At 40.2% G+C, this 13,183-nt stretch overlaps 1 protein-coding gene across 2 annotated transcripts in view; it reads left to right on the top strand.

Moving 5' to 3' along the window:
* The window catches only part of DCLK1 (doublecortin like kinase 1), a gene marked incomplete at both ends in the record, with an annotated part of 249,227 nt that overhangs the window by 173,419 nt on the left and 62,625 nt on the right, over positions 1-13,183 (top strand). The window lies entirely within an intron of this gene.

Genomic DNA, 13,183 nt, shown 5'->3' with positions numbered 1-13,183 from the left:
TTGACCTAACAAGCCAGTGGTACAGACTGGAGAAAACACATCAAAAAGCTTTAAAAAGTTCTATCTGAAGGCCTTGCTTTGGCTGCCTTTGCAGCTGCTCCCACTAAATAGTCTATGACTAGTTCCCCCCTGCACCTTTTCCGCAAGCAAACCAAATGAATAAACAAAAAAGCGCATTAGATAATTTGCCAGTATTGGTGCCTGAAAGTACAAATAATACTTGGTGTGGGCCAGTCCAGCATTTGCAGTACTGCTTGTGAATATGGATTTTGCAACATTAGAGCTGTCTGAAAGCCACCTCACTCTTTCTGCCGTAAGTCTTCTGCCAACAGGGAAGCGAACATCATACTGGGACCTGCACCCAGCATTGTAAGGTCTTTATGGGGAGGTGGTGACCAGAATGACCCAGGCTCTTAGCTGGTTTCAAAGAAGGGAGGCATGGACCAGCTGGAACCATATTTTTCACAAGATGACTAAGCTGAGAAAAAAGCATCCGTGCTCAGGGAAGGAGGAAACTGGGAGACACAATGAGAGACAGAGGCATAGACGTGGGTAGCAGGGCTGGGAGGCAATGTGCTTCCTACACATCCTAAGAACAGCTGAAATAGAGAAACCTGAAAAGAGGTAATGGGAAGAAGTATCAATTGCGAGGAATAAGCCCAGAGTAGCTCTTTCTAAACATATATTAAGTATCTTTCTTTGTAAATAGGTGGAACAGAGTTAAATTAAACTTTAGCAAGGGAGGCTCTATTTGGTGTGTGAATGTTATGGACTCTTTCTGTTTTTTTTCTAATGAATATTCATTTGGGAATACAGGTCATGGACACTGAACTGTATATGTTCATTTCTATGTGGAATAACTGTCCTGCTATGCATAACAAATGTTTCTGCCATGGGACTAACAATTTTTGGCATGTTGACTATGTGATACCTTGTTGGTTTTGGTCCTGAGAGAAATTGTACTGTTTTTACTTAAACATGCAGGAAAAGTGTAGGTGAGTAAATCTTAATTTCCTGCAGTTCAGTTTTACAGGGTCTGCCCAGAATACCATTACATGTTCAATCACTGCAAAAGATCAGGAGATTATTTTACAGCTTGTGAAAAAAAGGAATGTTTTCATTATGCCACAATAATAATTAATATATCATTACATTTATAAGAAGAAAAGAAGCAGTGTAGTGGAAATATTAAAAATGCAAACCATTTTGGATGGTTTTGTGCTAATGACAGATCTACCCATCTTAAAAACATATCATGTAAAACCAATAAATTTACAGGAAATAGGCACATACTAGTTTGTCAAAAGATGGTCCATGTCCTTGCCTATTTGATATAATCATTTAGACACTGTAATTAAGATTTTCTTAGAGAAAGACATCAGAGAAAGCCTACAGGAATGTATAGGATGCTGATAGAGCGGTCTGTCAGCCGGTAGGAGCCTGGGTGAAGAACTGGCTGAAGGGCAGGGCTCAAAGGGTTGTAGTGAATGGGGCTACATCTGGCTGGCAACCGGTCACCAGTGGTGTTCCTCAGGGCTTAATTCTAGGGCCAGTTCTGTTCAATATTTTTATCAATGATCTGGGTGCAGGAGTTGAATGCACCATTAGCAAATTTGCTGATGATACTAAATAGGGAGGTGCTGTTGACTCTCTTGAGGGACAAGAGGCCTTGCAGAGGGATCTAGATAGACTGGAGCATTGGGCAATCATCAATGGCATGAAATTTAACAAGAACACATGCCAGATTCTACACCTGGGATGGAGTAATGCCTGGCACAAGTATAAATTGGGAGAGGAGTGGCTGGAGAGCAGCCCCGCAGAAAGGGATCTGGGGGTGCTGGTCAACAGCAGGGTCAATATGAGTCGGCAGTGTGCCCTGGCAGTCAAGAGGGCAAACCGCATCCTGGGGTGCATCAAACACAGTATAACCAGACGGTCAAAAAGGGGTGATTATCCCGCTGTATTCAGCATTGGTGCAGCCTCACCTTGAGTACTGTGTGCAGTTCTGGGCCCCACAATTTAAGAAGGATGTTAATGTCCTTGAATGCATCCAGAAGAGGGCAACAAAGCTGGTGAAAGGGCTGGAAGGCATGTCCTGTGAGGAGCAGCTAAGGACTTTGGGTTTGTCTAGTTTGGAGAAAAGGAGGCCGAGGGGCGACCTCATTGCTCTCTACAGCTTCCTGAGGAGGGGAGGTGGAGAGGGAGGTGCTGATCTCTTCTCCCTGGTATCCAGTGACGGGATGTGAGGTTTAGACTGGACATTAGGAAGCATTTCTTTACCAAGAGGGTGGTCAAACACTGGAAGAGGCTTCCTTGTTAGTGTTTAAGAGGCGTGTGGGCAATGCCCTTAATAACATGCTTTAACTTTTGGTGAGCCCTGAAGTGGTCAGCCAGTTGGACTAGAGGATTGTTGTAAGTCCCTTCGAACTGAACTATTCCATTCTGTTCTATTCTCTTCTATAACTTGTTACAGCTTAAAAAGGGTAAACAATTGAAAATGTTTCTATAGAAGTTAATTTTAATGGGGATAATGGATCTGATTTGGATGTCTGTGCCTCTTGTGTTTGCTTTCTGCAAATAGTGAAGCCAAATTGTGTGAATGTTACAGGAAGCCTATTTCTAGCTTTACATACATGAGTATTTACATCAATATTACTGTCATAAAAGGAAGCACTATTGTACTAAGTGGGCACTTGCCCTCAAGAATTGTTTTTAGATTATGTAAAACTAAAAACAATCAATGAATAGATTATAAAAACATGCAATTTGATATTAGACACTGCATTAAATAAACAACAGCAGAAAGAAAAAGAAACACTAACTCTTAGATATTGCTAGAAAAAAACAAGGTTCTCCCATGAAGTGCAGACAATATGTACAGATTTCACTATTCTGCCATCCAGTAGGCCTAAAAATACTGCTTATTTATTGGAGTTATGTACCCCTGACAGTAGCAGAATAGAGAAATTACCATCTAGTGCACATATGAGCAGATAATTTTTTCCATGTTGTTTACATTAAACATCTCAGTATTGAGAGCCTCCTAAATGACTAGTGCATAAGTAGAAGTTATGCTTTTGTTATCATGTTGTTACTGCTAAGTGTATATATATGTATTTTTATATTTTATGCTTTTAAACTGCTTTCAGTTCATCTTTAAACTACTGTTAGGGATTTTTCTTTCATTAGGGTTAAACATAAAAATACTTGAGAAAAACAGATTCTTTGCTCAGATCAAAGGCAATATGTACACATTCCAAAAAGAAAGGTGTATCATTTTGTGAACAGTTGTGTCATAAAAGAAAGTTGAGGAAAGTAGGGATAAAGGGCAGGCAGAAAACATTATTGATAGTGTACCCTTGAGAAAAAGCTAAGTGAGCTGTATGGAGAAGAGCGTGTTGCTAATTAGGAAGAATCTGATTCCTCTTGCTTGATTCTTGCTGCGTTTTGAAAAGTCTGTGCGTTCTTTCTGCGCAAAAGGATCAGATGCCTGCCTCAGTCATCAATTAATGCCCATATCAAGATAATACATATGGATAACTACATTGGCCAGAAAAGGAAAGTTCCATAGACAATGACTGTGTTAGAAAAATGTAGACATCTCAAAGTTGCATATTAAAACTGATAAAATTCTAAAATGAAGGGATATCCTTGAGTTACCTTTAATTCTCTCCTGTATATATCTGTAGTATGGTATAGTTTTTAATGTAGGTATTCAACATTATTTTTCTTCTCATCCAGCACAGGATAGCTGATCAGGATTCATTACTTTTAGAGTTAATGAAGGTACAGTCTTTGGGTCATTTCCCCATTGTTAGAGAAATGAACGTGTAAATGAGGCTAGGACATGTAGACGATCTGCTTTGGTTTAATCACTTAAATACCATCCTCAAGAACTCTTTCCCTTCTTTGACACAGAATTTCAAGTGGTAAGTGAATTAAGCCAAACTTTGGATTGAACAAAATGTTTCTAAATGCAAGGAATTGCATAAAACCCTTGTTCTGAGCAAATAGTAGTATGGGGTGATGAACTTTCCCAAATTCGTCCCAATGGCTTCTGAAGTTGCTTACGGAAATCAAACAGGTTATTTGGGGGTTGGTCAGTTTGTTAGTTTTCTTTAATGTCTGTGTCTCATTTTCGCATCTCTAAGTTTGGAGCAATACCATTTACTAAGACTGGTGGTTTGAAGATAAATTCAGTAATGTTAACAAACAATTTTTAGAGAAAATCCTGCTTGAAGGCCCTCACCCCTAATGTGTAGAGCTTTCTGTTTCAGTCTCACCTTGTCCTGGTGGCACCTGACTCTGTGCGGGAGCAGGCAAAGGACCCTGAGTGTCCCGTCTCCTTGGCAAGCCCCCAGCCACTGCTCTGGAGAACCATTTCCCTCATCGTGTCATCTCGTACTGGGGGCAAAGGGCTCTTAGTGACATTCCCAGGGGTCTTAGATAACTTTCACCCTTTGGAGGTGCCATTCTCCCTCCATTGCCTGTAAAGGCAGCATCTTTGGCGAGCCTGAAAGCCCCATACAGAACTTGCCATAACAACACTGTCGGGCTTTGCAGGTACATGGCCATAGGAGTAACAGCATGGGAACAACAGGATAAAAAATACTGTCCCATAGGCTCTGGGCCACACTGCCACGGCAGCCTGGGGGAAAGGGTGGAGCCCCGAGTGGAAAGCAGGCTGCAGGGTTGCAGAGAAAGACCCTTACTGATACCAGAGGCTACACTAGTGCTCAGTGCCATGCAGGTTCAAATCTGTACTCTGGTTAACTGAGAGCAAGGAAATATATGTCAGTCTGTAAGGGAATGGGCGACACACACTCCTCACCCTTTCTTGAGCTATACAAGTTACAGTGAGCAAAAAAGCTGCATCTGCTTTTACACTATTTCTTGACTTATTTAAGAGGAAAGTATGCCTTTCCATAGGTGGTGTTCACCTTTCTTCCGTCCTTGCTTTTTCCTTTTTCTTTTCTTAATAGAGCATATGCTTAATGTGCTTATATTTTCCTGGTAGCCTCCCTGGCTTCTGAGAGCAGACGCATCCTATTTTTATATAAAAACACAGAATACTTTTTTCTTAAAAGAGTACATGCAAGCTGGGAAGATCTATGGTAAGGGCTGACTTCTCCATTATTATATATTTTGTTCAGTTTTTTATTTACATCTGACAGTGTTTCAAAACAGTACTGCAACACAGAAATCTCGCTGCAGGAGGATTGCTTTCTGTTTTTTTACAAATGCATTTGAAGTATTGTCTGCTTCAAAATGCTTTCAGTCTAAATAGAGAAGAGAAGCAGGGAACAAGGCAAAGAAGAGAAGCAGAGAAAGGTAGTGTGACCTCCCAGGCAGGCAGAGGGCTGAAGTCTGGTTCCAAGTGCAATAGATAATCCTGCCTCTATTTAATTTTCCTGATGTCTTCTTAAAGCCTGTAAAACACTTTGATTTTTTTTTGTTGGCATCAAATATTATTCGGGAAAGGACATCATAAAAGAGCCGTTGAATTTCAGTGAGACCGGCTATCAGCCCATTGCTGGTGACTGAAAATTATGAATGTCTGACAGCTCTTCAGTAGCTGTCGGCTTCTGTCCAGCTACCAATTAACACCATTGGTGGCAACCTCAGCGCAAGTGAAGAGGTAACAGATTCGAAGAAAGCAGCTCTTACTTCTTCATGATCATTATTTTTAATCAAATCAAGAGCAGCATGAGACGGCTGGAATTATTATGCCCTCGGTCCATTAAATTAAGGAAAGATACTACAGTCGGGTGAATTTTGTTTTAGCCTCTGAAATCCAAACTCTAAGTTTCAGGACTTGCTCTCAACAAAAGTAACTACTTTCTTTTTTTTTCAGTTTGAGCACCTCCTTCAAAATTATTTCCTTCTCACTTCTCCTCCCCTCTGAGCTATCTCCTATTCCCCTCAACCATCACCCAAATTATTTCAGAGGCTTGAAATCTTATTTGTAACAGAGATTCAGGTTTGATGTTAAGAAGAGTTATTTAGGAGTTTGTTATTTAGTGCAACAAGTGTCTATTTCAAGAGTGAACGTACCAAGTGTAAGGTCTTGCACCTGGGTCGAGGCAATCCCAGACATGAGTACAGACTGGGGGAAGAACTCATTGAGGGCAGCCACACAGAGAAGGACTTGGGGGTCCTGGCAGACAAAAAGCTGGATATGAGCCAGCAATGTGCACTCGCAGCCCAGAAAGCCAGCCGTATCCTGGGCTGCATCAGAAGAGGCGTGGCCAGCAGGTCAAGGGAGGTGATTCTCCCCCTCTACTCTGCCCTCGTGAGACCCCACCTGGAGTTACTGCGTCCAGCTCTGGAGCCTTCAACATAAGAAAGATGTGGACCTTTTAGAACGGATCCAGAGGAGGGCCACAAAGATGATCAGAGGGCTGGAGCACCTCTGCTATGAAGACAGGCTGAGAGAGTTGGGGTTGTTCAGCCTGGAGAAGAGAAGGCTGCGGGGAGACCTTATAGTGGCCTTCCGATAAGCCCCCTTTAAGGGCTTACATAAAAGAGGGGGAGAGACTCTTTATAAGGGCAGATAGCAATAGGACAAGGGGGAACAGTTTCAAACTGAAAGAGGGGAGATTTAGATTAGATGTTGGGAAAAAATTCTTTACTCAGAGGGTGATGAGGCACTGGAACAGGTTGCCTAGAGAGGCTGCAGGTGCCCTGTCCCTGGCAGTGTTCAAGGCCAGGCTGGACAGGGCCCTGAGCAACCTGGTCTAGTGGGTGGCGTCCCTGCCCATGGCAGGGGGGTTGGAGTTAGATGATCTTTAAGGTCCCTTACAGCCCAATCTATTTATTCCTTGTGACAAAGGGAATGTATGTGAAGAATGGATAGAGTAGGTCATATTACCAAGGGCTGTGTGTTTTTTTAAAAAATTGCACCTGGGCAAAGAAATTGTGAAGCTACATGTCAAACTAAAACCTGATCAAAACTGTAGATCTTCCCTAAAGAAAAAAGTGTTTTAGGATATGGAAATTGGATCTTACTGAAGGCTTCTCTAGAGCAGATGCTTGTGCTTTTGTCAGCTAGTTAGAAAACAAGAAGTAGATCTGTTTCTCTGCAAGAAGATATGTTTTCATTTAGTTTGATTGTTCATCCCTAGGCCATTATCCAGAAACATCCCTTCTTTAACCACCTGACTCAAGAAGGTCTTTTGGATCCCAAAGGAAGGAACATGACATATCATATTGTCTTTGGCGAGGTCACATGTTTTTATTCACACTGTTATAGGTACTCAGCTGACAGATTTTTATAATAAATATGCTGAAGCAAAACTCTTCTGAAGCCAAGAGTACAAACCCATGGGAGTGATGGAGTCATCCTACAGACCCAGGGATTTCCAGATGATTTTTACTTTGATCCTGGCTTCCTTTTAATTTTTTATTTATAGTGTTTGTTTTTGATACTAAGCATTAAAAAATTAAGTTTTATAATTTTATAGCTTGTAGTAAAAATCAAGAATAAGTAAGAGAAATAGATTTGGTTAGACTGAATAGTTTAACCCTCTTAAAGGATTAAAAAGTTAAATGCTGAATGAAGAAATATCCTCAGAGTTTGTACTCCATTCGCATAGGCTGATTTGAGAATCCTAATCTTTCCAATTAGGCAAATCAGTTCAAAAGAGAGGTTTTCATTAAATCTTATGTACACGTAGATGCTCTCTAGATTAGGTACTACATGAAATTAGCAGCCAAGATCATAGATATCAGCTGTACTCTGATGAAGTGCAGAGAAAAAACAGGAGGCACTTACCCACCTTCTGAAGCTACAAAAAAAAAAACCAAACAAACTTGTGGATTCCAGGGAATTTTATTTTCAAGGAAGGCTCCTGTCTTCTGAGATCTCAGGCATGTCTGCAATATGTACATGTCTGTAGCACTTCTCTGCTTGATAGTGCGGACATAGCTGACTTCAGGTTGAGGTAAAAGTGCCATCATAGTGGCCACTCCATGGAGATCAGCGTGAGCTGAGCGTGTGTAGGGTTTATAGTCCCTGCTGAGCTCTGCACTGCTTGGGTTACATGTTGCGGATACCACAGGTACTGATGACTTACAGGGACTCAGGTATTGCTGGCTGCTGGGATGGAAATGTAAACCTGACCTGAGGGTGATCCCTTCTGCTGACATTTCTAATCTGTTGATCTGTTGATGAGGTGAAAGCTCTGTATGCGTTTGTTAAGCCTTGCCTTCAATGGCAGGGAGATGTTCCTTTTGTATCTGCGTAACTTCTTGACATGAGCTCTAGCAAAGATTGAATATAAAAAGGACAGTTTAGCACCAGTTAAAATTAATGCAGTACTGGTTATTTGGGATTTTTCTCTACCAGTTGAATGCTAAGGTAGAATCTACAAAGCTTTGTCTTTACTGAGGAGTGATAATGTGGGTGCTTGCTTAGTGTGGTGCTCTGGACAAGCTCTCTCCTTTGCAATGAAGACAAAGATGAGATGTATACAAGTAGAATACAAAAGCAGAAGGAACGAAAAGGCAAGGTATGGTTTGTTCCCTAACTACTTTGTAACTACATAATCCTTTTGAGACAAAAATGTTGTTTTGGAAAGGACAGTAACAAGCTACAGGAATAGTTGAGACAAGGTCAAGTAGTGATCTCACATCACCATTTTCTAGCTAACAGTTGCTGAATATGACCTACATGTGTTGTTGTGTCTTCTGTAAATGCTTTTTTAGTTTTGGCTGTCCTAGGCATGAATAAGTTGTGACTGCGAAAAAGTCTGCACCATTCCTTTCACTTAGGCTTCTCTTTCCTCTTCACACACACTTTTGTTTTTGGCAAACCACTTTTGTAAACATACAGTCATCTCAACATTTTTTATAGAGCACAAGATGCTAACACATCAACAGGCAGTTTTATAGGAGAGTATGATTTTATACAGTGTAGTGGCACTGGCAGCTTCTCAGACTGGCACTTCATACTTTAATTCAGCTTTTCTCACTTTTTATTTTTATTCCTTAATAAAAAGATGCCCTATGAAAACATATTTATTGGAATGCTATCAAGGTACTTTTTATTTACAAAATTTTCACTAGTTTATAGACATCTTCATATGAAAACCTATTTTGCATTTATCCCAGTAGATGATGGTATCCAGCTTTAGCATTCTATTTTGTGGGATTTTCTACGTTCATGTGTGTGACACGTGCTGGAAAAAAAAATACAAAGGCAGGTTCTTGCCCTACTATGCATCCTCAGCAATAGAGGACAGTAAGGAAAGGAGTTCACAGCTAGGCAATTGCATACGTCTTCTTAGAGCAGCCACAGTAATTTTGTTATTGTTTTAGCTTTTTAATACATATTTCACCTGTGAAATTTTGAATGGATAAATATTTTTCATGAGACAATGGGAGGGCACTGTGTGTTAAGCTGAAGTCTCTGACCCCTGCCATTTTATGAATAAAAAGTGACAAGAAACCTCTTGCCTTACTCAACATGATTAATCACAACAGTGATTTACCAATTTCATATGTCTTCATCTACATCAGGATTCCCTGTAGGAACATGTGCTGTATCAGTCAGTGAGAAATGCAGTGCAGATACTGGACAGGAATGTAGTTTCCAACCAGAATGCATTCCACCTAGAAATGGATTTTAGGGCAGTTTAGACTATATTCCCGTACTTACCAGGAATGCATTATTATTAAATATTATAGATTTTATTAACATATTTGTTGCCATGTTATCTGATCATGAGCTGCATATGTACGAATGATGTTATGATTGTAAATGGAGTTCAGGAAGGGGGTCAGAATCAGTCCAGTCTCTTTCTGCTACACAGCACCTAATATCAACTCTATTTGCACATTCAGTATAATGACTCACAAGGAACTAGAGTCAGAGGTGAAATGGCCAGCAAGCCATAAACAAGAAGATAAAAAAGGAGGGGCCCTGGAGTGGGCTGGGGAATTATTAGGAATTACCATTCCTTCCCTGTTGTGATGTCTGTCTTAAGCATTAGGTTAATAATATCAGTAGAAGTAGTAATGTGTATCTCCAGGTATGCAGAGCATCCAGAAGACAGACAACATGATGTGCACAGAGACTTCATTCTGCCAGAACGTAAAGCCTAAGTAGACAAGTGGTAGAGATGACATGACTTGTCTGACATTGTGCAGAGAGCTGGGAATAGAATCCATGTCCCCGAAATCCATGTTCAGGTTGACTCTAATGTAGGCTCTGTATGGCCTTCAGTCATCAGAGCTATTTAATGGAGTTCTGCACTTGGAATAAAATACACCAAATCGGCAGGTGGGGAGAATTTTGATGATTTTGCTTCATCTCCAGCGTATCCTAAACCTCTAGGTGCGGGGGTTTGGATTCATCTTGCCTGACTTTAGAAGTCTACACTGCAGTGGATGGTCCTACTACATTGTTCATCAGGTCTGTTTTAGATGGTTGCTTGGGGACGAAACAACTCGTGTAACAACAGCAACTTGGTTAAAATAAGTTCTAGAAAACTACTTCAGATGTAGAAGCCTACACAGTAGGTACCTAAAGATTAGTGAAAGGAATCTCCATCTCCAGTGCTAATTAGAGTTTCCTAAACAGCTCTCCATGGGGAGTCCTTGTATACTCACAAAAATCCTGGTATGCGTTTTAGGTACTTAGCACCTTTGTGTTTTGGATATGGGTAAGGAGGTGAGCAAACTCCACTTAAATCTCCTGAGTGCCTTGATCCATTAATTGTGCTCTTGATTTCACAAATTACAGATGGCCAACACAGGCACAACTATCATAATTTTTCTTTTTAAAAAGTGCTGTTGGGGAGAGCATTGGAGCTTAGCTTAAACACTCTGGATACTCTGGTGGTAGCAAGTGAGTAATTTTTAGGATTTATAATACTTTGTTTTTTCATCTCAAATAGATATTCATCAACATGGTACATATGGGAAATACATCAAGAGTCAAATACACCATTGCATTTATTTGTCTGGTTCCACTTGGTAGCCTCAAGTCTTTATCTTCAGGACAGAATAATTGCAATAGTAATTCTAAGGAAAACTATTGTTGAAAGTTATGGGGAAGGAGTCAATCTATAAGGAACAGGAACCGGTGCCTAGTCCTACAAGGTTTATTAAAGCGTGTCTGTTATCTTAAATTTTCTCATAATAATAAGGCCTAAGAATATCTGCTTGGTTTAAAGAGACACAGAGCACTTGTCTTGTTACTGAGCAGTCTTGAGGACTAGCTCCATGTGAATAGTAATAGTTTAGTATTAGTTTCTAAATAATATCATATTTGTTCATAAGAAGCCCTTTTAAACTTTAGAAGTTTGAGATTCCAAAAAGCTCGTTTTTAATATCCTCATGTTGCCCTTTTCCTAAATGTTTTCAGAAGTACTGGTAATAAACTTCATTTTAGTCATTATTGGCCAGACCTATGGGGTGTTTTTGCTGAATACTGTATGAGCTTCAGTGAATGTGTCCATATGCATGTGCTGTCCCCAACACACTTAGGACAACAGTTGAATCAGTTCTGATATGTGCAAAGCATTGTCCTCTGTACAAAGAGAATTTGAAGCCTAGATGAGTGGAATGGTGTTCTAGAAAAGCAGCCTATTTAAATGCAATTAGTGTATCTTGTTGTTCTGTGGTTATACAAATATATTGCACCTTTACCTTAAACAATGCCTTGCACAAAGTGATGTTGAGATCTGATCACTCATAGCACATAAGCACTATTAAGTGATCATTATTTATCATACAGTATAATGTGTTTTATTGATGTGAGTGGTGTGGTAGGTATACATGTTTCTTCCTTACAATATGTGGGCCCAGTATTAGCCAGTGAGAACAATGTATTATGTAAAAAGTAAGAAAAATCTATTAAAAATGCCTACTGTATTATCCAAAGGAATTAGCATTTGCTAGATTGCCAGTCAGCCAAGGTTTTACAAGTTATTGTCATTTTGATTTTCGGATGAGTCATTTGGTATATTGCCCCCAAAGGCACCTCATTATGATTCAGTGCACAGCATATAAAATTGCTTAGGCTTTCGGGGCTCCATGGAAAGCGAGTGGGGGTTGCGGTGGCTCAGCGTTGTGAAGCAGCAGCATTATGCTTAATTGACACCTTTGATGTAGCCCTAAGACAGCACCTGCACCTCCCACTGCTGCTCTCAAGACGTCAGCCTTACGCAGAAAAGGCTTCTGCTTATGAATCCTGCATCGCATTCAGCTCACTCTGTGAGCAGCCCCAGCTATCCTTAACTAATCCCATTGCTTCTCAGTTTGGCTACAGCTTGGCTTAGTACAGAGCAGGAATTTTGCTGCTTGCTATTATCAGGTTAAACAGTAAGATTTTGTCCATGTTAGAACTCATAGAAGGTAAGTCAAATGCCTTGTTGATATCCTAGTATGTAAATATTCTCCTAAGATTCAGAATCTGGGAATCTGATTGTCGATTCTTTTTTTCCTGGTGCTGACAAATGTGGACTGTGAATTAACAGTTGCTTGTTTAAGAATATTTACCTATATATGTGATACAGGCTTTGTAGTGTTTCTATCAGTGCTTCAGTGTGAACATTATTGATAGCCTCTCGTGTGATTACCTTGTAGTAGAATTCTGTCCTCTGCTGGTATTGTTTTGTTAATTTAATTGATAATGTCACATGCATGCAAAAGATGCTTCTGAAATGATAGGCACTGACATATGTGAAGGAACTTATTTATTGGAGAAAGTGATGCTTTGCTGTAAGTCAGACTTGAGGTGTTACATCCAATTTATTTGCCTCTGGAAAGCCCTTCTGGGTTAAGTCTGAGGTGATGTTTGGGTCAGATAGTTGTGCAAAAATCTCTTCAAATGAATGAGTGAGGAACAGCAAGCAGCTGATTTGTTCTTGCAAGCAGCACTGCTTTTTATTTTTGGTGGGTAGCACTTCAAGTCATAACTAGATGGAATGAAAAGGTTTACATATAGCAAGTGTCTGTTAAGGTTAACAAAGCACCTTGCTCCCGATCACTTTCAAGCACAGGAACAATACAGTTTAAGAAAACATGATCGTGTTCTCTGCCATTGGCTAAACAGTCTTTTCAGGTTTGTTGATTATTTGCTTGCACTCTGTATAAAAATTGGCTTCATGAGCCAAAACTCTGAAGAAACAGTTCTTTTGTGAATTACCTTATTTAATGTTTAAAACATTAAGCAAAA

Source organism: Platalea leucorodia (assembly GCF_965183815.1).
Source record: "Platalea leucorodia genome assembly, chromosome: 2".
NCBI classification, from domain to species: Eukaryota; Metazoa; Chordata; class Aves; order Pelecaniformes; family Threskiornithidae; genus Platalea; species Platalea leucorodia.
Note: the sequence above shows the minus strand (reverse complement) of the source record. Positions and strands in the feature narration are given on the sequence as shown.